The sequence below is a fragment of the Ambystoma mexicanum genome, chromosome 2p (genome assembly GCF_040938575.1).
Source record: "Ambystoma mexicanum isolate Mex_15411 chromosome 2p, UKY_AmexF1_1, whole genome shotgun sequence".
NCBI lineage: Eukaryota > Metazoa > Chordata > Amphibia > Caudata > Ambystomatidae > Ambystoma > Ambystoma mexicanum.
Window position 1 is genome coordinate 610748116 of NC_090923.1, and position 25300 is coordinate 610773415.

The 25300-nt window shown below is 43.5% G+C and overlaps 1 long non-coding RNA gene across 1 annotated transcript in view; it reads right to left on the reverse strand.

Moving 5' to 3' along the window:
- Positions 1-25300, reverse strand: part of LOC138566611 (uncharacterized) — a 693756-nt gene that overhangs the window by 390197 nt on the left and 278259 nt on the right. The window contains exon 2 of the long non-coding RNA XR_011301977.1: positions 1851-2051. This is a non-coding gene — a long non-coding RNA (uncharacterized lncRNA). The remainder of the gene's footprint in view (positions 1-1850; positions 2052-25300) is intronic.

A 25300-nucleotide genomic window follows, 5' to 3' on the forward strand; every position in this document is an offset into this window, starting at 1 on the left:
ACCAACAGAAGACCGGTAAGTGTTATGGCGGAAAATTAGGCTTTCCTCATATGTTCCTTCTGCTCACCTTTTGTCTCTTCTTCTCTCCCCTAGGCGCAGAGATGTGGCGACCGGTGCAGACAGTCGCGGTGGAGCCAGAAGAACTCCCGAGGACAGGTGAGTGAAGTGCGGCGCTGCAGCGAGCAACGCGGTGCTTTTAAATGAAAGTATTTTCTCAGGAACGCTGGCGTGAAGGTTCCGGATGCAGGTAAGAAGTTTGATAAAATTCTTGGTTTTCACCTTTCTCTTCTCTTCTTTCCTTACAGGTGTTCCAGGATCGAGGCGGGCGTGGCTGGAGACCAGATGCAGGAGCAGACACGGTAAGCGTTCAGCTGCTTGGATGCAGAACAACGCGAAGCGTGAGCTACTGTCTGGGCGTGGCTTAAATAGCCCCCAAAGTAGTTCCAGGTAAGTATCCTTCCCTGGCCACACCCGAGTGGCAAAATAGTCCCAATGAAAAAATAGTCCCTTTCAGGTCTCAGGGAGGCCTGAATCTTGCAGCATGGTCTGCATCAGGTAAGTGCACAAAACACCTTCCTTTATGAGCCTGGCGCCTATGGCACCAGGACTGATGTCCAACATGAGCCTGGCGCCAACGGCGCCAGGACAGAGTCCAAAGAGCCCCTATAAGGGGCTGCTGGGCTTTTACCCGGGGGCATGATGCCTGCTCCCGGGGGTGCTGGGCCTGGCCTGGTGCTCCGGGGATAGGCATCATGACAAAATCATGATTCTTTTTAGGAAAGAATTAACTTTCTTCATAGCGCTGGCTCAGATAAAAGAAAGTCATGTGTGCACGTGACAAAAAATAAAACCTGCTTTACTGCATAGTCTCACAGATTATAATATCTGATTATAACCACTTATTTACTTGTATGAGTCAGTTTTATGGTTCAGCACAACGGTTCATAAACCGATGAGGTAAAAGTCAGCCAGGCACTTATCTCTTTAACTTGAAGCGTCCACAGCTCACAGTTCATTCCTGTTTTCTCCAGTAAAACACCAAAACTTTCTTCTTAGCTCTCTCACTAGGCCAGGCCCAGACAAACAGGGCCCACCACTGGATCTTCTAAAGTACTTGACTTCCTCAGCTGATGGTAGACAATGAAAGGCAGTTGAGCACTCCTTCCAGCTGAACAAAAGAATTCTTAGCCAATCAGATCACTGCTGTGACCCTCCATCTTCACTTGGGATTCTATCAACACTCTAAATGATAGAGTTAAGGCCCAACCAGCACACAATGAAATAATGCATAACAATACTTAACTAATCACACCCTAAATCAAACACGATCACAGAATAAGACCCAGGGAACCCTGACATCTGTTGTCAGGTAACTCAATCTGTGTACAATTGATTTCACAGATATAAGTGTTGACACATGTTTTGGTTGTCTCTAAGGACTTCAACAGTGGTGTCTAATTATTAACACAACCTTGATCAGGACTAAATCAGGAAAGTCAATGGATCCCATTTGACAAACTATGATGAGCCACACCACCTAAAATATAATCAAAACCTATTAGAAATTCTGTCATATTGTCATCCCCTCTAACGTATATATCACTTTTAATGTGTGCTCGCATGATTCTCAAAAGTAATCATCTCATCAAGCTTTTCCAATGTTTCTTGTTTGCATTAACACATTTCAATACCATGGATGAATCCTCATCACATCTATATGTGTGTCCCATTGAATATGGACGCACCCACAAGGATGCAATGTACATTACCTCATTAACTTATGTCTTCCGTTTACAATGTCTATATTTAGATATTGGGCAAACAACTCCCAATTTTTCTCATATACTCACTTGTGTAAAACCACAGAGCTCTTTGTGTCACCTTCTCGTCAAGAAGTGTATCCTTAGTAAAGAAAAGGGTTCTTATTCCCAAAATGCTGGTTATGAGTTCCAGACAGCTGTCCTTTGTTGAATGGTCTGTCTATATCACCTCCACCACTCGATAATTACTGTGAGTGGGATTTCCTTTTGAGTACCTCGCTGGTGTAAATCCTACAAAGAAAAGGGCTTTCATTAAACTCGGTATGTTTTCACTCCTTTATCAACATCACTTCACTAGGTGCACTCGATCACTTACATCTATTTGTTTCTTCATATGTTTGAATTCACACTCAAATTCAGATCAGCTTCCGAATTGTTCCGTCATGCTGACATAGAGTTCCTTTAACAACAGAGCAAAAAACCTGCATTCGTTATCTGATTCATGTCAACCCGACAATTCAAATTTCAAAGAACCTTCTGTAATACGGTTAACCTCTAACTCCATATATAATATGTTCTACATTTGAATCAAATATATTTAAATACCATCAGGGGGATTTTTTTCCACCTTTCTCTTAGTCTATGGCTTTCACTACATTATCCCGCTTTTAATGGAGCGATTCTCCTCGTAAATCACTACATTCTGTATGTTGAAATATTCTCTATATTGTTTCTCGCACTCAATGACCCCAGTCAGTTATATATTAGCCTCTAGGGTATCCATCTAGTGCATTCCGTTCTTACATCGTATATTCACTGTTCATCCGATTACATTTCCATTGCTTACCGTGGAAAAAGGGGCTTTGTCTCTGTTCTCTTCCGGGAAAAATTCTTACTCCTTCCTCGATCGCGAGGGGTCGCACGCGCATTATCAACAGTTGCGCATCGCGTACCGTTTTCTATACGTTGGTGATCATGACCATAGAAAGAGAACCACATAATTCTCTCTTCATACTGGTGACCGTACCTCCCAAAATGATTAGCAAAGCCTCAGTTTGCTAAATGAATGTGCTTAATGTTTATGTTAATATCTCTCCATATTCTAAACTTAGTCATACACATTATTTTTAAATCCGTATATTTTTTTATATTATCGGTTTGCTAGATGTGTGCGCTTAATGTATATATTACAATCTCTCCATATTCTAAACTTAATTATACACGTTATTTTTGCATATGTATATTTTTAAATATTGTACCTCAAATTGTAGCATCTTCCTTAGTGTTTGACGTCAAACTATTTAAAATGCCAAGTGCATTTAAAAACAGTCAACACATAGAGAGTCAAACTGAGTTTGATATAGCGCAATTCATCAATCGCTTCTGTGTATTTACTTGCAAAAATGTCAAAACCTAGAGAGTCAAACTTAGCTAAATATAGCACAGTTGATCACCTATATATTGATCAGGTAACTTATTTGATCACCAAATTATCTCATCCCAAAAGGACCTAGTCCTTTCACTTTCATTGATTTTTCTCATTGTCGCTAAGAGAACAATGAGGGACTGTGTCACTAGACGGCATAGTATATTTTCAACTTATTTTATATATATATCCATACAATGAAGTATTTTCTAGAATGATATATCTAAGTCTGTGCAAAACCCTTGCCGTATTGGCATAGTTCTATTTGTCACACATATATTACTACACATCCAGGTTAATGAATACATACTATACCGCATAGGTATTTCTCTAATTTTAATTGGCCACTTCTCCAGCCAAATTTGAATGCTCTTTTGTAACCCCGTTTTTAAAAAGGGTCCTAAAGTAGACTAGCAATCAGTGTGTTATTAATGCATTCCATTCAACGGAAACATTGAGACCATGTTTGACTGTGTCCAATGTATAGATCCACTGCTGTTCTATTCCATGTAGAGCAGTAGCCATGTCACCCACTCTTCTCTGTCATTTAATACTTTGTAACACAAACCATTTGAGATCTACATCTGTATGCTTATATTGTACAAAGTGTTCAACGAGAGGTTTACCCACCACTTTGTTACAAATACAACTCCTATGTTCTCCTATTCGTTGCCTCACCTCTCTTGTAGTTTTGCTTATATACAGCAGGTGACAAGGGCAGATAAATATATAGATCACATTATTTGTTCTACAGTTAGTATGACTCCTTAGTTGCCATTTAACTGTACCGTGGTTAAACTCCAAACGCGTCTCTGTCAGAGGACATGCTACACAATTGCCACATTTATGGTGACCAACAATAGGTGGTAGTCTACACTGATTTAACACTGTTTGATCTCGGTTCTTCTCTGAATAGGTATGCACTAGTTTTTGTTTTAAATGTTGACTTTTTATTAAAGCAAATATAGGTTTCTGAAGCAGACTCCCTGGCTGTTTAATGAGATCCCAATTGCAATTGATAATTATCTTGATGTCATTACTAAAAGGGTTAAAAGTGGCAACACATACCAATCTGTCTTGTTTCTGTTTTACCCGGGGGGGTCAGTCATATGTCTCTACTTGTGTATGAAGCTCTCTTGAAATTATCTTTGATAAATCTCTTCGGTATCCTCTTACTGATAGTCTCTCTTTCAGATTTCCTGCGTGTTTAACAAACTCATCTTTCTCAGTACGAATTCGCAGAAACTGACCGTAGGGTAGGTTCTGCCATAACCCCATAGATGTATGACCTCATGTATACAGGAGATTATTGGTGGGGACCCATGATTGGTTCATTAAGGTAGGTTTTGGGCAGATTCTCTGAAGACTTCACAAAGAGTAACACAAATAACTAATTTGGACCCTGACTGGAGGTACAGTATACTTTACAGCTTCTGCCAGTGAAGGAAGGCCAGGATTCCCAAACAGGGAAGCAAGATCCTTCCCCCAAACATCTCCCAGTGAACAGAGGTAGATACTAAATACAGAGGACCCTTCAGCAGCTCCAGAACCGGTACCCAGCCAGCACACAGATTGCCCTGCTAGGCTCTGCAAGCAACCTTCCTAGGTGGGAAGTGCCAAAGAGTCTCTGAACCAAACCCAGGAGAAGGCTGGTACCTGCAACAGTCTTCTCAGCTTTGGGCTGTCCTCCTTAAAGGACAACACAAGCCCAGTGAAGAAGCTAGGAGTGCATCGACAAGCATCAACCAGCATCCGTCTTAAAGGCCTATTTCTTTCGAGCGAGTCGCGCCCCTCAAGCTGCAACCGACTGCACTGCTGACTGTTGTCTTGCCACAGTCGCTAATGTTGTCCAAGGTGCCTCGACCAGTGTTTCAGACCCGCAAACCAGTACTGAGACAACAATTCCTGACCCTCAGCCACTGTGTAGGCCATCCTGCAGCCAAACGTTCGGCTTTGCTTGCCAAACTGCCTGCCGGCTTCTACCTGCAGCTGTCTCTTTTCTGGAGCTCTGTTGCAAAAGCTGCAAAGAGCCATGAAACCGAATCTACACTATTGAGCACCAAGAACTTCTACAAATACAAGGTACATTGTAGTCCTGCTCCCCTGGTCCTTCTCCGAAGACCCCTAGTGACATTTTATGATCCATTTCTCCCTTTGTGCTGAAACCAAGTATCCTTGATCTATTGCGATTAATTACTTTTTACTTTACCAACCGTATCCAGAGTGCATCCCCTTTCCTTATTGAAACTGTCTGTCCTCTGCATTCCCTTACAGGGTAGGTAATTGTATTTTCGCTGCTTTGCAACTTACTAACGATCCAAATTGGACAAGGAGGTTTATAATTTGCTTGTGTTTCCAATCTGTTTAGATCCCTTCTGGTGTACTAGAGGTGGGGCTGACTGATTATTTAGAAACCGTTTTTCATTCCTGCACCACTGGTGCCCCGGAAGTTTATTTGTCACACATGGCTAGGGATTTATACCGACAACTACCTAGCTTTAAGCTGTCTTCAACTGGAAAAAGAGTGGAGGCCTCGGTACTGGTCTGACACTTTGTGTGAGCGGAAGGATTACAGCAACGATTGAGAAAGGTTGCAGAATTACATTGTTCTGATTGGAGGCACAGAGTAGGGATGCCTTGTTTTAAGACACCGAGGGAGTCTGTCCACAGCGAGCCCTCGCCAAAGACAGTAAAGTCCCTCAATTGCGAGGAGTTGCAGCACCACCTGGGCAGCATTAGCCAGCCTGCTCCCTCACTGGCCTTCACTGTACTCGTGTTCGGGTGAGTGGTGGGTCCCAGGGTGAGAGAGAGTGCAGGATAACATATGCCAGACTGTAGCCTGAAACCATTTTGGCAGAGGAGTGAAATGCTGTGGTGAATGCATACTGTCATGAAGAGAAGGCAGGCCCGACAGAGTGAGAAGGATGGGACAGCACATATGTGCCGCGGCAGATCGAGAGCTTGGAGTTTACCAATATGTGGGTGGGCCAGCTATGTTTGTGTGAGCAGACGTGTACATTGGTATGCACACTTGCTCATAGTGGAAGCTAATGTTCCCATAAAACATGCTCGATTGGTTGTCCTATTAACGTTTATAAGGGTTAAAGAATACCACACGCAATATCTTTTTTAAAAAAATATGTCCTTACTCCTCCTCTGCCAGCCCGCCTCTTCTCTTTCAGAGGATGATCAAACACCTACCTTTAGCCATGGTGATGACCATGCCTGTCATTTGAGCATAATGTAGTGTGAGATGTGTGTTATAGAGCAGACCACCCTCATTGACCCAGGGCCCAACCAGCATTCTGGACAAAGTTGAGCTACGTGTGTCGTGGTTGCAGACCGCTGATGAGTGGGCATATTTGCTTGTTTGAGGTACAAAACATGTTAATGGTTTTAGTAGAATTTGAAACCTTATGCTCACTAAAATAGAAGAAAGCTCCATGCCTGTGTCAAAAGTCCACAAGAGTCTTGAAAACAGTACAGCCCAGCAGCATCTCAAGTTGTCCCAAGCCAGGTGTGAAATAATCAACCCATCTTCACTTTTAAGCTCAAGTCATACTACACTCTGGTACTTGCAGTTGTGCACTTACAAAGTGTACAGTAATCCATATTGCATGTTAACAATACAATGTTTGCATTGTGCCTTATGGTATTTAATAGACCCCTTTTTGTTTGCATTGTGCCTTATGGTCACAAACAGACCACCCTGACTGTGTTGTGCCTACAGCCTCTAACAGACCCTTTTTGATTGCATTGCGCCTTATGGTCGCGAACAGACCACTTTGATTGTGCTGGGCCCTACGACCACTAACAGTCCACATTTAATTGTATTGTGCCTTATGGTCGTCTACAGACCCCTTGTTGATTGCACTGTGCTTTATGGTCGCCTACAGACCCCTTGTTGATTGCATTATGCTTTATGGTCGCTAACAGACCACCCTGATTGTGTTGTGCCTACGGTCTCTAAACAGACCCTTTTGATTGCATTGTGCCTTATGGTCGCGAACAGACCACTTTGATTGTGCTGTGCCCTACGACTATTAACAGACCACATTTAATTGCATTGTGCTTTATGGTCGCCAACAGATGACCCTGATTGTGCTGTGCCTACGGTCTCTAACAGACTCTTTGGATTGCATTGTGCCTTATGGTCGCGAACAGACCACTTTGATTGTGCTGTGCCATAAAACCATTAATAGACTATATTTGATGGTATTGTGCCGTATGGTTGCTAGCAGATCACATATGTTTGCATTGCACCTTATGGTCGCCAACAGACCACTCTGATTGTGTTGTGCCTCATGGTCGTTAACAGACCCCTTTTGACGGCATTGTGCCGCACGGTCGCTAACAGTCTACTTTAATTGTGTTGTGCCCTATGATCATTAACAGTCCATGCACTCGAGTTCAAATTTGCGATCTGTGAAGATCATTATCTATATCACTAGGTGAACCCCTAGTTACAACTAGCCACCTGTAATCCATATTGCGACACTTAGCCAGACATCCCAGCGAATTAAGGGAAGTAACCTGAACTACTCAACTTCTCTAACCACCATGTGTAGAAACCTGACCGCCCTGACCATCCTAACTATAATCATGGCCTCTGCCACTTATAACACTAGTCCCCCCACAGACAGAAACTTGAGACTTATGGCAAGACTACCTTGCATATATGAACCCAAAAGAGTCAGCACAAACAATACTACTAGATCCTCAACTACACTGACACACTGGGCTAAGAAAACTCAAGCCACGAAACCCTCAACTCCGACCCCGAATCCCACTCACTTTCATAAAAAGAAACACCAGAGTCGGAACAAGCTCACAGATAAACCCGTAAGCCATCCTACTCCTAAGAACACTTTATCACTTACTGGATCCCTTATCAACGCTAGATCCATGGTAGCCCATGCAACTGAAATTGCTGACATTCTAAACAACAGCAGTATCGACCTCCTTGCCGTAACAGAAACCTGGCTCCACGAGGCAGCAGGACCTTCCCTGATGCTAGCCATACCTGACAATTACCAGATTTATAGAGTAGATAGACCTAATGCTAAAGGCGGTGGCCTAGCCATCATCGCTAAAACCACTCTGCCTATCAGACTCACTACCTCATCTCCCTGTGCTTCCTGCGAAGTACTCTCAGCAAAACTGCAACTCTCTAACAATCGCACACTAACTATTCACTTGATCTATAGGCCCCCAGGTGCCTTGGGAACCTTCGAAGATGACCTCACCACCCTCATAGCTAACAATACCCAAAATCACTCGCAGACGCTCCTGCTGGGTGACTTTAACATTGGCTTTAATGAGCCAGATAACAAAAATGCCCTCTCCATAACAGCTATCCTAAATGACCATGGCCTTACCCAGAAAGTCCTTTCCCCTACTCATATTAAAGGCAGAACCCTTGACTGGGTATCCAAACTTAACAGCAACATAGTCATTACTGACATTATCCCCCAACCATGGACTGACCACTATCTAATAAATTTCACTGCCACACTCGACTTCCTCAGCCCTAAAATTATCAAAATGTTACCACCACTCCCCACCAGAAGTAAAAAGGACATCACTACAGAAAAACTCATCCCCCTCCTTCTGCCTACTATCAATGGCCTGGAGAATAACACTGACCCAGTCACCTTAGTAGACACCTTTAATAAAGCTATTGATAGAGTTTTTCAAAACTTTTTGTGGGGGGATAAGAAGCGACCTAAGATTCCAAAATTTATTTTGATGCGTAGTACAAAATGTGGAGGTTTTGGGTACCCAGATTTGGAACAATACTATGAAGGGTTTATTTTGAAAAAGGCGGCATACTATTTTTCAGCAGGGAATGGGCCGGAACCCTATTGGGAACTAATTGAAAGATGTAAATTGAATGGTTTTCCATTACATGCTATTGCCTCAATGGGACATCTGCCTGAGAGGGGTAGTAGACTGCCGACTATTGCTGTGACTAAAGAGATCTTGTTTTGGTGGTTGAGTCTTTTTCAAGGGAGCTTGTACTTGCACTATGGCGCATCTATTTGGCTTAATCCGAGCTTGCAAATAGCCAATAAGCCCTTATGTTGGAGAAGTTGGGTCTCAAAAGGGATTTTATGTATCAGGGATGTGTTGAGTGATGGCCATATATTGTCATTCGAGGAGTTGCAGAGGACGTTTCGTTTAGCAAAGAGGGAACTGAATAGGTTTGTGAAGTTGAAAGCACTTTTGAGTGAGAGATTGGCAATGTTAGCAGGGCCATTGGAGGAGGTATCAGCGGGTGGTCAGATTCTTATGTCATCGCCACGGATGGTATGCACTTATACTAGCTTGATGCCAGTATGTTCTAAGGATGTTGATGCTGGAAGGAAAATATTGGAGAGGTGGAAGCAGGAATTGGGATGTGATATTACGGAAAAGGAGTGGGAATCTATGTGGGGTATAGGATATCGAAGTAGGTTGGATCTCAGGTTGAGATTGATTCATTTGAAAGTGTTAGGACATCTGTATTGGACTCCACTGTGTATGTATCATTTAGGACTGGCTGGTGATGACTTTTGTTGGGGATGTGGGAAGGAGAAGGGAACGTTGATTCATATGTTATGGTATTGTTCTCGGGTGTTAGATTTTTGGGTGGGAATGCTAGATAGATTGGAGGCGGTCTTGTCTATACGTTTTCCCAGGATGCCTATGCAGGTGTTGCTTTTATCGGGTAGGGGGCGTTGTGCGGTTGCTCGTCAATATGGACAATGAATTGATAGAGCGCTTGTGGTTGCAGTGAAGCAAATACTAATGGTATGGAAGACGAGGAAGAAGCCTAGAGTAGAGAATTGGATTAATGATCTGTTAGTATTATCGAACTTTGAGCGGGTGATGTTTGTGAGGCAAGGAAAGGAAAGTAAATATCGAGCTCTTTGGAAGCCGTTTATGGATTTATATGGTGACTGTGTATCTGATGATTAGTTGTTCCTGTTGGATCCGACTACCTGATAATGTATATGTGCTTTAATTGAGGATTCTTCGGCAGTCTTGTTTTTGTTCTGTTTTGTGTGAGTCTGTGAGATGTCTGTATGTCTTTTGTGTTGTTCTGTGTTGGAATTTTCAAAATGTAAGAATTTGTTTAGGTATTTTATTTCAAGAAAGGTTAGTAATTGGTTTTGAAATGTCTGATGTTTCAGTATTCATACATGCTTCGGATTACTTTTATTTCCTTACCTATTTAATGTATAGTGTTATGTTTTTATACTCTATTGAACTTTTGGTGATGTATTTTTTGATTATTTGAAAATCTTGAAAATAAATGAATAAAAAAAAAAAAAAAAGCTATGTCTCATGCACTAGATACCATTGCACCACCCGCAAAGCTAAACAAGAAGCCCACCTTAATGCCTGGTTTACACCCCAATTTAAGGACCTTAGAAAGCAGAAACGAAAACTCCAAACTATCTGGCGCAACTCGCCTACTGACGGTAACAAAGCTAACTTAACCCAATTTACCAAATATTACAAGACAGAAATTATCAATACAAAAAAAATCTATTCAACGACAGAATTGCTAATGCCAAATCTAATACCAAGGAACTTTTTGCTATCCTCTGGGAAATGGAATCTCCTATCCAACCATCTAACATGGTCCCCAAGTATAAGATATGGTGCACCAATATACAGAACGCCCTATCGAACAAAATTTCCACCCTCCAACTTAAAATAACTAATAAAAAGGACGCCCTCTCCCCTACTAATCAACAAGGACCTTTAGTGACCGAACCTAATACTATCCCCCCTTTTAGCTTCAAACCTATCTCCATCATCGATACTGAAAAGGTTATCCTCTCACTGAAGCCTTCCAACTGCAAAGGTGACAGTTGCCCAGCTCAAATAATAAAGGACACAGCTAGAGACTTAGCCCCGTTTATCTCGAAGCTCAATAACTCCTCATTCAAATCCAACACAGTGCCAGTTAACCTAAAAGAATCATGGGTCCTCCCCCTTCTTAAAAAACAAACACTTGATCCATCCATCCCAACTAATTATAGGCCTATCACCACTGTACCCTTCCTACTAAAAATCATTGATAGAGTAGCCTCTCCAAATGCAAGATTACTTAGAAGCTAACCATCTACTAGGCTTGCGCCAATCGGGCTTCCGCCCCCTCCATGGCACTGAAACTGCCTTGATAGATCTTAAAACTAAAATTGAGGAACTCAAGGATAGTGGAAAAACAGCGTTGCTACTCCTATTGGACTTGTCAGCAGCTTTCGATCTGGTGGATCATGCAGTTTTATGCAACCATCTCAAGCTCGCTGCCAATTTCACAGGGGAAGCCATAGCATGGGTCCAATCCTTCTTAGCCAACCGGACCATGAGAGTCTTTTCCACTTCTACTTTTGCTGATCCCATCCAAATTACATGTGGAGTCCCACAGGGCACATGTGTCTCACCCACTATGTACAATATTTTCACCAAGCCATTGTTCGACAAGTTGGACAGACTGGGCGTCACCTACACAAATTATGCAAATGACACCCAGATCCTCATACCACTTTCGGGCAACTATGAAGTGGACCTGGCTTTGGTGAACAAAATATACATCCTCATTCAGGCATGGATGGCCACCCATGGCCTCTGCCTGAATGACGATAAAACCGAAATCCTGCTCCTTGGATCAGACTATAACCTAACTAAACTCACCCCGGACTACGCCTCATTTAACATCGACAACAATACTATTAAGGTTATGCGAGAGGTTAAAACTCTAGGTTTTTACCTCGACTCAGCCCTCACTCTTAAAAAGCAAGTGAACTCCCTCGCCTCTACAACCACTTACACTTGTAAACTCATCCGTGCTGCCAGAACTTTCCTGTCCAGTGCCAGTTGCCTCACCTTGGCTAATGCCCTTGTCATGTCCAGACTTGACTATTGTAACGCCTTATATTCAGGCGCAAATAAACTGGTCATTGACAACCTCCAGAGACTACAAAATAATGCCCTAAGAGTGGCGCTGAATATCCCACGTAGAGAACACATCTCCAAATACCGGACTGAGGCCCACTGGCTAAAAATAAAGGACAGAATCCTCCTTAAAACTATTTCTCTCACATCTAAATGCCTCAACAATCAAGCACCCCCCTACCTAGCTGAAAGAATCAACTGGAGACCCTCAAACCGACTGACGAGATCAGCCAACACATTCTTACTAGAAGTCCCAAGATTCAAACTCACCACCGCGGGTGGCTCTAGCTTCCCTGTTAAAGGTGCACAATTATGGAACTCACTCCCACCTGACCATAGACGCCCATCACCCTACACCAGATTTAGATGTAACGCTATCAAATGGCTGCACAACAATGACTTGTAACGATATTCTCCCTATCTAGCTGATCATGTTACACACCTGTTAAGTCGGCATTCTTCTATGCTTACCCAACTTGATCTTATATGTACTGTATCATTTGTATCACTTATTGTAAGTTACCACTGTATATAATTGCCTATGTCAGGCACTGTAACTAAGCCTCAAACCTACTTGTATTGTTTGCGCCCAGCTGCCCAAGGGCTCGGAGTGCTTTATCAAATAAATAAACCAAACCAAACCAAACCAAACAAAATGTGCACACCAGGATGTGAGAGCTCAGTTTCAAATTCATCGAATTCATCGAAGCCCGGTTGCTCGGTCCCTATTTCCCAATTAGAAGGGCCTCCCTACAATCCTCAATCATTCCCCTTCCCACAGGCCCAGATTTATATCGCACAACCAACACCCTTCCATCCCCCGACTCGCTCTCCCGTTCCTGACACTGATACACCCCCCCCCCACACACACACACACACACTGGCAAAAACACAGGAATCGGCCAAAATGACTAAGTTCAAAAGCCTGAATGCGTGATTTGAAAATTCCGAATAGCCGTAAAAGTTCGACCAAATCAGGCATTCATACTGGGGGCTTCAGGGGTGTCCCCCGCACCCTGGCTCACAATATTATGAGTGGGGATTGCGGAGGTGTCCCCCGCAGCCGTTCCCAAAAAAAGGAAATGACCCTGCCGCGCTGGTGCCCGATCATGGAAAAGAAAAGGAACAGGTATTGCAGGGACACAGGGAGCCGGCTGCAAGTTAAGTAGGGGGTGAGGGTGTAGGTGGGGGTGTGGTGGGGGTCTGGTGGGGGTATGGGTGGGGACAGGGGCCAAGTAGGACATGTTCTGGGGAGAAAAGACCAAAGGTTATTTCCGAAAAATAATTCTTGATCTTTTCTCCCTCGAATATTTCTTACTCTGGCTTTCAATCCCGATCCAAAACACACCCAGAAACAAACAGATAGACATACACACACACCACACTACCCCTCCCCAAAACCCTTTCTTAAATCAGAGTCTGGGCTGCTGCTATGTCCAACCCACTTCTGAGTGAACTACCGCCTTAACACATGTGCAGGCCCCCGAAAGGCTGCCTAGCGGCTAAAGCTTCTTTTCAGGGAACTTGCAGTGAGGAAGTGGGGCTAATCGAACAAAAACACAAACAATTTAGTTAGGTGACAAAAGTGGGATTTGTCTGCATTTCTAGCTTTAGAAAGTTTACACTCAGAAAGAATTTTGGCTGCTGATTACTGTTTTGCAGCAGGAGAGAACACTCCCCCTCTGTTCTCCATTCTTTTTTGCTGATATAGCATATGATTGCCAACATATACCTGGTACATTCCTTGTCATTAAAATCCTGATACTATATTTAATTTTGAAAAAAGTATATTTGTGTGGGATTTATTTGTATTTATGTAATTATTTACAGGAAGGAACAATGGTCTGTTGATCACAAAAGAACGTACAATAGACAAGAAATCAAAATTGACAGGAAGCAGTGAGCTCCTGACAATGGGGTGAGTTTGAAGGACATCTTGATCATATTGTGAAGTGGAGTAAATAGAACAATCATCATCGGGGACAACACCTAAGTGGACATACAAAAAGTAAGGAGAACCAACATCAGACATTTTTAAGAGCAGGTAGGCGGTACGGCCAGCTGTGCTTGGGATCTGACCACGATGGATGAAGTGCTAGAGAAGAGGAGGACAAAGTGAGGAACAGAGGCAGGTTAAAGACAATGGAAAAATGTTAGCTAGAAGGTAGATGAGAGGTAGGTTAAGACAGTAACTCAGAGGTGAGCAGGTAGGCTTTTAGGATGATTTTGAACAAATTCATGTGGATTGTTACTCGGATGACCAGGGGAAAATAATTCCATGCAAGTATAGCAGGAAGAGAGAAAGATCGGAAGTGAGAGGAAGCACAGGGAGGGTTAGGAGCCACAATGGTAGTCGAGGAGGCAGAACTGAGATTACGCAAAGGCTTGTAGACTTGGATAGAGAAGGATAGATACAGTGGTGCCTTACCATGGATACATTTGTGAACCAGGAGGAGACATTTACATCTGGCGCTGTTTGCATCATCAGCCATCCAGCCTGGTGACGGTACGAGGAAGTAGGTGTTAAGTTAGTTCAAAGAGAGTCCTGGTATCAAAGTTTAGGATCTTCTCGAGAGGACAGAAAGCATAGTTGGTGAGACCAAAGAGGATGCTGGCACAGTAGTCCATCTTAGAGAAGACAAGAGTGGTTAAGAGATGGTTGGCAGTGTTGAAAGAAAGAAGGTGGCTGATTTTCCTAATATTTGGGAGGTTGAGGCAAGCTGCTGCTGCAGTTTTGGAGATTAAAGTAGAGAAGGTGTGAGAAGAGTCGCAGACGACGCTGAGGTTTCTAGCTTAAGAAGAGTAGGGGAGTGTGTCAGGTGGGAACTGGATAGGTACAGTAAGAGATGAGAGAGAGAGAGCATTTGACAGGGAAGAAGAGTACCTCTGTTTTGGTAGAATTTAACATCAGATAGTGCAAAGCCATCCAATATTTAATGGCAGAGAGACAGTTGGAAACTTTGATATAGAGATCAAAGGAGAGTTCAGGAAAACAGGAGAAGATTTGGGTGTTGAATATAACTTGAACCTAACTGCCAAGCAACCTATTGCTGTACAAAAAAATGGGGAGCATAATTAGAGAGAACACAGGGGTGTTTCAGAGGTCAATTTAGAGGGATCATCTCTTGGGTCAGATTCACATATTGGTAGAACTCCAGAGAGAGACATCGGTGGAAATGTCATCCTTGCACAGTTAATAAAATGAATACCCAAGCCAAAACGTCTGCTTGATAGCAGGTACAAAAGAAAATATTCCAATTCAATATAATGCCCTTAACCTATAGGGACCCCTGTTCCTAGGCCCACTTTCATAAAGTGATTGCCCACTGTGTAGTGGAATTCTGGATACTCCACCGACACTATATATGGATATAACTATTACACATATATGTGCTTGTCTAAGATTTGCTGCACTCATATAAAAACAACTGGGTAGCTCAGAAAAGGAATATATAGTGTTGCAATCAAATATTCGAATATGCCGCATTCTCTGTTTTATTATCCTGAGTCACCATAGTTACTTATATTGAGCTGTATCATTCTGCGGCCTGTCGCCATCGCTACCGCTGTGTCCGACTGTCAGACTCAACTCTTCTTGGCGGTGGACAAGAGCATCTGTGTTACCCACAGAGAAAGGCTAAATGGGTCTGTATTCTGACATCACCTTTAAATGATCAGTTTTGGTCCAATCAAGTGAGGGTGAAAGTGGGCCTGGATCTCAGGTATACCGAATGACAAGCGATACATGGACCCTCATAGGAAGTGCACTGCAAACGGCCTACGGATGACGATTGTTGGTCGTGGAAGAAAGAGAGGTGGCCTAGCTATCACATGTTGAAAAGGTTACGCCTTTCTGGGGTGCCTTGCTGAAAAGGTTGGAGTTGGCCGTGCGACCTCTGTCCCTGTGTCTACTGGGCCTATTCTCGCCATTACTGCATCTCTCTAATCTAATGAAAAATATGGCCAAGAAACAGTTCCTGAAAGTGTGGAAGGTGGGCAGTCGTTTGGCTTTAGGACCCTCTTGCATTTCATGAGAGGGGTCTGAATGATCTAATCCGCTTTAATTATTATTTTGCGTAACCTAAGCATTGGCTGCAGGTTTGTGCTTTCTTCCCCTGTGTGACGTCTTGTGCTGTATTTTGTTCTGATGTGCCTGCCCTATGTGTTTGCATTAAACTGAAAGTTGAGGAAAGGGTGTGTATTTTATCGCAGCATTTTCTATTAAGTCAGGCGTTTAATTTCATAATATATCAATGTTTTTGACTTTGACTCGCCTCGATAGTAATGCGAAACAAAGACGGTACCTGCCTTTCTGCTTTCTGCGTTGCGTGCTCAGTTGGAAGATAATTGAATGAAAATGGTGACGAGGTTACAGAAGTTATGCTTCAAGGGTAAATGTGAAGTTTCGCTTAAAAATAATTTATAATTGCGTGTCTTATATTTGTCCTTAAGGGCACGCAAGCGCTGCCAGAAGACGAAGCAAGCACGTGCTGACTCGGTTGTTAAAAAAAAACAAAGTACTGTGAGAATAGGAAGGATTTAGCCAGTTCCGAAATTGCAAATATTTGAGCAGTGTTTGCGTGCCTGGCAGCATAATGTCAAAGATTTGCTCTGCGGTGTTTCAAAAGAATGGTTGCCTCTTGCTCGTACATGTTTAATCCTAGGCACAGACACTACTAATATGCAGTGCTCCTGACACGCAGTGTACAGTATCTGCCAACGGCTCCCCAGAAATCATGCAACACCCCCCTAGAAAAAGGAAAGACAAATAGGCCGTGCTCAGGTGTGCGCTGCTCCGTGATGTGCTCAGACCAGTGGCATCCACAGAGGGACTTGTGCGAATGGGTTTCCGGATCTTGAGACAACCATACAAAAATAAATCCATTCATTTAAAAGAATTACTCATTTCAAAGAGATTATGGATGACAACAAAAATATCTGTTTCAAAATTATAAATATATGTCTACTTGATTAAATATACTCTAGATAAAAATAGGTTTTTGTGCACTTTAAGAGTAACATTTTCTCTCAAATTCCAAAATGATTAAGTGAAATACTCCTGTTTCAACATCTTACCTTGAACACTGTTAATAACACATCACCTCTGCACGGCAAGAAGGATAGTAGTGATTGCGGCAGGTCAATTTTTATGTTACCTTGCACACGTCCATCAAATGACTTGTGTGTCGGTGAACAAAAATGAACTAATTATTTAAGAATACTGTGAACCATTCAAACAGTGGCTACTTAAGTGCTTGTTTTTTCCATGCCTTGCCGTTCTCTTCCAATGGGCTCAAAGGTGCATCCCTGGTCAAGTGGACAGGTCCACCACCACCAACTTTTTGCTCCAAACTGAGACTAGTTTCTCCTCCCCTACATCTGACATCAAATGGTGACCATGTTTTCCGTTCCTTTGAATGTCTCTTCCACCAGACTCAGAGGAGTGTCCCTGGGTATGGGGCCAGCTCTGCCTTCCAGCCCACCAGTCACTCAGGATCAAACTGTTCTTCCTTTTATCCAGCCTTCCTTAAGCGCCCTTAGGTAAGCATGAAGACAAGGACATCACCTGTTTGTGCCTGTTAGATATGTAAGACAATTTAGACAAAACTATTATTTTTGCTTTAAATTGTTTCCACTGCTTTGTGCACTTCCATGTAAAGAACTTTAGCCTGATGAATGTCCATAACTTGTGGTGAAGAACAGACACATGTAGGATTATTATGTACACATGATAATTCATGTGTTTCAATTAGTAATATATTTTACTACGGATTACAGTGTATTGGTGGTTGTGATGTGCATTTAATTGATTTATAGGCTTGTCTATTTTTTCTGGATTATTTTCAACATTTATCTTTGTTACGCATCATTTGTGGTTTATGTTTTTAATGGTAGAAGGGTGATTGTTTCAGTTTTCTTAGTGTGTTTCAAAGTTCTGAGTTTTCATTGTTTATATGAAATACAACTATTCTGTTTAGTTTAATGATTTATTTTGTTCTCCCCCACATTTTGTAATATTTTCTGTTAATCCTTAATTAGCTATTTTGGCCATATTTTAAGCATATATTTTATCATCGTGTTACATTAGGGCCAATTTTTCCTAGTCTCTTGACTTTACGCTAGCACCTGGAAAGGGCCTGGATCTGGAAACACTGCCCCTCCAACATCAGGCAGAAATTACAATGTGTCCATTGCCACAGTCACGTGAACACAAGCTAAGAGTAGTTAATTGTGCCAATGCATTGCAAAACCTTCCAATATCACTCACATGAACTCTGACATCTCAACCACCCCAACTCTCTTGCAACCTAATGCTCATTTCCTGCCTCATCCCATATCTTTGATGTCCTAAGCAAACATGTGCACAACATCCACCGTACCGAATGCATGGGATGACAGTTACAGGTGTTGAAGTTATCTATAACCAGACAGTCACATTCCATATGATCTACCACCCACCTCGCAGATGTGGGCCATTCCTCAATGGCATTTCTGACTTCAGCAACAACAACACCTCGACATCAATCACAAACTCAACAAACATCTTTATTAGTGACTTCAATCTTCCAGGGACCCAACCACTAAAAGCACGAGGGATGCTCTCCACCACATGGAGTCCCTTCACATAAAACACCATACTAAACCCCACCCACATCAGAGGGAACATACATAAAATTGTTTCCTCAGCATACCCCTGTTGCAATGTCTTAATCGTTTCCCAATTGACTGGACAGATGTGCCATCATCACATCCTTGCATCCAATAAGGGACAGTACGAAGCCCACCATGGCCATGAGTGACACCTTTAAAGACTTCCTCTTGTAAGTACTAGAACACAAACTAGCAGCTCTAACCAACCCCACCAGCCCCAAGGTCGATGCTTTGTTATCAATTCTCAAGCAGAGCGTAACAGAACTGTTTGACACACATGTTCCCTTGAAACTACGCAGGTTTAAAAGCTCTGCAGACAGTACATGGAAGAACTAACCAACAATGTGTGCACCATCAGGCCACTTTATAACGTTTTATAGTGATATTTTCGAATTCAATAATTTCGCATGCATTAATATCAAATCAATAATTTTAAAAAAAATGTCGAATTTATTTATTTATTTTTTTAATTTTTTTTAATGGGGGGTACCCCCTAACCCCTTTTTTTAATAACCCTTTTTTTACTAGCCAAACCCCCCAAAAAACATATAAAATAAAAAAATAAATATTCAGCATTTTTTTTCGACATTATTTTTTTCGAAATTAAAGCATTTGGGAACCACCCTTACCACAGGCCTCGAAAAAGTGAATGTCTCGCACACACATGGCATTTTCCAACCACTATTAAGAGAGGACTAATCCACCCTGTTCCAAAAGAAACCACCTCAGACTCAGTACTTCTTGTAAACTAGCAGCCAAACGGTACCCTTCCATGCACTGGCCCCCCATCTAAATCAAAATATTCTTTAAGACTGCCTGTGTTACATGTAAGGCAACCAGCACTCACACACCTGCCTGCTTAGCAGCAAAACTCTGTAGCTCAGGTGGGTCATGCTCCACCAGGATCCACGCCAGGACTAACCTTAAAATGAAACTAGTTTGCAAGTAAAGAACAGGAAATGGGCCTCCTCTCCATATGCTCCTGCATACTGGAACACAATCCTGGGGACACTTCAGACCGTACCAATGTGGGTGCAACTCAGCTAGTAACTCAGGACTTGACTCTTTGGTTAACACCTAGATCAACCTAGGCTCCTTGAGTTCCCCTGTCATAACCTGTGACCGGAAACATCCTATTCAACATATCGAAATCCCCCTTACCTCTTATGATACCTGCAAAATGTAAATTGGTTTGTTGCTTGCCAGCTAGTTTTGTGCAAATTAGAACCACCAATACAAATGTAAAATACAAACATGAATGACTTGTTCCCCCATGGACGGATTAGTCATTTTGCCCCACTTGAAGGTGAAAGATAAGCTTTGTAATCATGCCTGCAAATAATGCATTGTGGTGAGCTACTATTGCACTGATGATTGAATGGGCAAAATTGATTTGCTCTCTTATTGAGATCAAAGGCAAGCGCCTCCCCAACACCCTCAGATAATCTAACAGTTCAAGTGCCCCTCATCCACTAGCACCTCCATACACACGGTGGAATCTAGCATTTCACCCGAAGCGCTGCTAAAATGTCATGCTTCACAATGGCGTCTGAGAGATAGAGATCTTGAGTTCTCTTGAAACAGTTTTGGGGTGCAAATAGCATGGGCTTTGCTTTGCGGGTCACTGCGACTAGTTACTTTTCAAAAACCATTTTGATGAAGCCTGTACACGTAAATAACAGATGCACCTCATCTACATATGTTTGCAAATCTACACCCCTCTGCATGGGTGTTGCTAGGTCTGGAAATGATCCGGGGCTACGCTAATGTCCAGACTCGGGGCTAGCTAGTCTTTTGGTTGTAGCTCGTGAGATTCTATCCGGGGCTACAGCAAAAAGATCCGGGGCTATAGCCCCCTCAGCATCCCCCTAGCAACGCCTCTCCCCCTCTGCAGAAGAACATCCTGGAGGTGAAGGGTAGCATGTTAAACATATCCCTGCAGCATCCTATACGTGACAGCAGGCTCTGAGTCTGATTCCATAAACAATTGATGACAATATGATATGGACTGTCCCAAAGCTTCAAATACATGAAAAGAAGGGCACAAACCCATAGAAAGACAAAGTCATAGAAGCCTATAGGGGTATCCTATTGAAAGCTAAAGTCATAGGAGCCATAGGGGCACCCTGGTCAAGGCAATATAAGACACAACCCTGCCATTCCGATGCCCATCAGAAATCAGGAATGGAAATGTGCAGGTATAGACTGGAACTCAAAATGTTCCTTTAGCTGTAAAACAGCATTAGCCTACCGGATTTTCAAGAGAAGATTACAGCATTTTTAAGAAAGTAGGAAAACCAAGACTCATTGAGGGAATCTAGAATGTGCAGCAGTGTGTCTCTAAAAAAGCAGTTGAGCCAGTTGGCCAATGTAGGGGACCTCAAATGGGTGCAGCCTCTCATGACTGAACTGGGACAGGGATCTTTTTGACGAGAGATGCACACAAAAGATTGAGCCACATGTATACAAGGAATCTCAGGGGCGCATTGTTCTGATTGATAGCACTGAGCATGTAAAGGTATCTATATCGTCATCACCCTGGTTCTCTTCAAGTTTCAGGGAGGCTGGGAGGCTGTTCCAGAGAGGTCCCAGCCAAGGAAAGAGATCTATCCCAACTCGTTGCTTGGAGAAGCGACTGACCCTGAGGGAGTTGGAGGTGGAGGAGCGAAGAGCTAGAGTAGGAAGGTATTTACGGAGAGGGAGAGTTGAAGATATTGTGGACCCAGGGGTCAGAAAGTATTGCGGACAATGCAAAGGGTCTTGAATTTGATTCTTGCAGCCACTGGGAGCCAGTGACGAGATTTCAGGGCTGGAGAAATACGATCCCAGGGCTTGAGGCCAAGGACAAGTCTCGCAGTCCTGTTCTGGATGAGTTGCAGAGGGCGGAGACTGGAAGCCGGCAGATTTAGAAAGAGGCTGTTGCAGTAGTCCATCCTATAGAGAACCAGAGCTCTAGAGACAGTGAGCTTCTGGGGGAAGGAGAGGAAAGGAAAAATAACTCAGAGGAGGTGCAGCTGGTAGTGTGACTTCTTAGGGATGTCAGTCAGAGATGTGGGAAGAAAAGTAGAGTGTGGAGTCGAATATGACCTGTGGTTCTTAGTCCCACAGGTGGGAGCAAGAAGAGGGCCAAGGGAGGCCAGAGTGACAGGAAAGGAGGGTGCAGGTGTGCCGATGAGGAAAATCTGTTATATTAGCATTAAGGCAAAGATCGTTGGCAGCACACCACTCCTGTATAGCAGAAAGACAGTCAGAGATGAGAGAAGGAGAAGAGGTGGCAGATTGAAGCCTGAAAACGAGCTGAGTGTCATCCTCATAGCACTGACATTTGGAGCAGAGAGCGGCATTGCAGTGTGAGAGAGGTGGCAGGTATAGGTTGAAAAGCCAGGGAGAGAGGTTAGACCCCCGGGGGAACACCACAGGTAGAGATTGAGATAGAGGAAAGGAAGGATCCAAGTTGGACCTGGGAAGGTCGATCAGAGAGGAAAGAAGTCAGCCAGGCCAGGGACTGATCAGTGATACCTACATTTCATGGAGACGGTTGAGCAGGAACGCATGGTTGACCGTATCAAAGGCAGATGAGAGATCGAGTAGGATGAGGACAGAAGGGATGTTAGAGTCGAGGTTGGAGAGCAGGTCTACACTGATGTTCAGAGGAGCAGTTTCCCTGCTTCTGGCAGCTCTGAAGCCAGACTTATGGTCATGGAGACAGCCCACAGTATCAGTGTGACGATTAAGCTGGGAGATGGCCATCTTTTCCAGGGGTTTGCCCAGGAAAGGCGTGATGGAGATCGGGCGATAGTTATCTGAGCATGAGGGGTCGGCTGGGGGTTTCTTGAGAAGAGGGTGCACAAGAGGGGGCTTCAGAGGGGACAGGAAGCCTCCAGAGGTGATGGAGAGGTTGCAGAAGTCGGCCAGAGCAGGATCAAGGGTGTCAATGTGGTCCTTGATGGTTTTGTAGGAACAGTGAAGAACCTGTTTTGATGAGACTTTCATAGATTGGACTTGTCTGCAAATATTGTCAGGGGAGAAGAGAGGAAAGGAAGAGAAAGAGGGAGGGGCGGCTGCAGGAGGGTCAGAGGGAGCAGAGATAGGATGGGGAGGAGGAGGAGAGGATGAGAGGGTGGACAGGATGTCCTGAGTTTTTGAGATGAAATCAGAGGCATAGGCCATGCAAACAGCCTGTGAGGTGATAGGAGAGGTAAAGACTGCAGCAGGGTTGGCCAGCTCCTTGCAGATTTTAAGGCGTTCGGCCCAATTGTTAGATGGCGCAGAGACACAGGCTTGGATTTATGGATGCGTGCAGAGTGTGAGTGAAGCCATGACTGCAAAAGCATAGGCGCTCTTGATGCCAGACATGCACTGCATCTACTGATGAGACTGGAAGAGGTTGTTGGTGGTGTCCGCAAACGTTACCATGGTCACTCAATGAGAGTTGGGAAAATGACTTGTCCAAGAACAAGTAAAGTGTCCCTAATGTAGGTGAAGTTCTGTCCATCCTGCACTGTTAACCAGGGCCCACCTATCTCAAAAGAGCCTAATTCATTGTGAGAGTGTTTCCCTCTTCCCGCATCTGCCCATTATGCCAGCGGTCCCCATGGGGATAATGATCCACCATATCCAACATCAGAGAAAAACATGGAAATTAGCAGTCATTTCGAACAGAGAACTAACAAATTGGGGGAAACAAAACAGTCATGAGAAATTGAACGCTGAATTCCAGAAGTTAGAAGCTAAGCTTTAACCAATAAGTGTGTATCTGCATACCACGTGAAAGTTTTTATTTATTTATTCATATTTTTAAAGCGCACAGCAGCCCTTAGGCATCGTGGCGCTGTTACAGAGAATATTTGCTGGTTACAGAGGGAGGAAAGCTTGTTAGTTACATAGACGTTTGCATTCACAGTTCAGCTTAGAGTTTCAATGGATGCGAACAGCAGTTGTGTACGGTGTTGTATTGGGCTCAATGAGCATGTTGATTGCCACAAGTTCTCATATACATGATAAGCTTGCAGTCTGCTATACTTTGAAAAGTCAATGTGGAGCTATGTGTGCTTGCGTTGTCTTTTACTTCTGGGTTTGTAGGTCTTTTCCAGATCCTGAGGGAATGTGAGCCTCAGAGCAGTAGTGATGCCACCAAAGGGACCTGCTAGGCAGAGATACAGGGGCAAGCATGACACGTAGCCTGGTGCTGCTGTGAACCTAAAGGAAACACCCCTTCTCTGCACTCTCAACTTAATGTTAAGACAGCAATTCTTGCATATTGCCCACAGAGCCGCTATACCCCTTCAAATCTTCAGACCCCAATCGTCCACTTTGCTCCTGTATTTTGGCACCTCAGGGTGAGCCACAGTGGGCCAACCACTACATTACTCGTGGACAGAAGAGCTAGTTTTGGCAAAACTGTCAGTGTGGCAAGGGGGTTGACTCAGGGCCCTCGCCACATTGGGCCCAAGACCCTACTTGCCGTGCTGACACCCATAGTCATAAATTGACTGACCACATCTAGCCCTTCTCCTGCCGTTCCAGTATGACGGCGGTGAGGGGCCGGCAGCCAGGGAAAATGCGTCCACCTGCTCCTCTACAAAGTATAATGCTTTCCTATCATGGGGTAGGAAGTTTTGAAAAGGTATTTGACTTAAACAATGCTTCAAGCCAGTGCACGTCTGTTTGTAGAAAAGGTCCTTTCTGTGGGTTGCAGGTTTGAACAGGTCCATTGCAGACACCAGCAGTTGATGGCTCGCTCTAATGCTCCTCTAAAGGGAAACCCGAAGCACCACAATATTATAAACCCTGGCTTTCCTTACACACTTCATGGTGCCTTAGTATCTTTCTCCTGTTGGGCTCTGGTAGCTTGATATGAAACAGTTCCCGTGGCATGTTGAGTGATATTACTTACCCAACCCCTCTTTCACCCGCCCACGGCTGTACTTTTTCAAATGTATCTTTCATACACACCTCGCATATCTTGGCAACCATCTTATCCATTACCTCACCCCATTGTGATCTTTTCAGGTATAATGCAATGTTCTGTGGAAGGAGCGTCGTCATGTGGCTAAGCTGCCAGCTGTGAAACTTGAAGACTTGACTTGTAATCGAAGCATCCAAATTCAAAATGTTTGTGATCCTGGGCAAATCGCCATGTGCCTTGTATGCCATATTTGTAAAAATAGTACTAAGAAACAGACACCATATAATAAATGGAGATGTACACTTTATACCATTTCCTCAAATAGCTTCACTCTCGCCTACACAGATAACATATTATTTAAGACCTTCACCAATATTATCATGTCTATGAGACAATCTGGCCAACCTAATCTGTTTTGATTGATATCCGTATATTCAATCTCTTTTGATTCACTACCAGCCTACAAAATATGTTAGTGCAGGGGTCTGCAACATTTGGTTCTCCAGATGTTTTGGACTACAAATCCCACCAGTCCTAACCAGCACAGTTAATGGTAAAGGATCAGGGGAGTCATAGACCAAAATATCTGGCGAGCCGCAGGTTGCA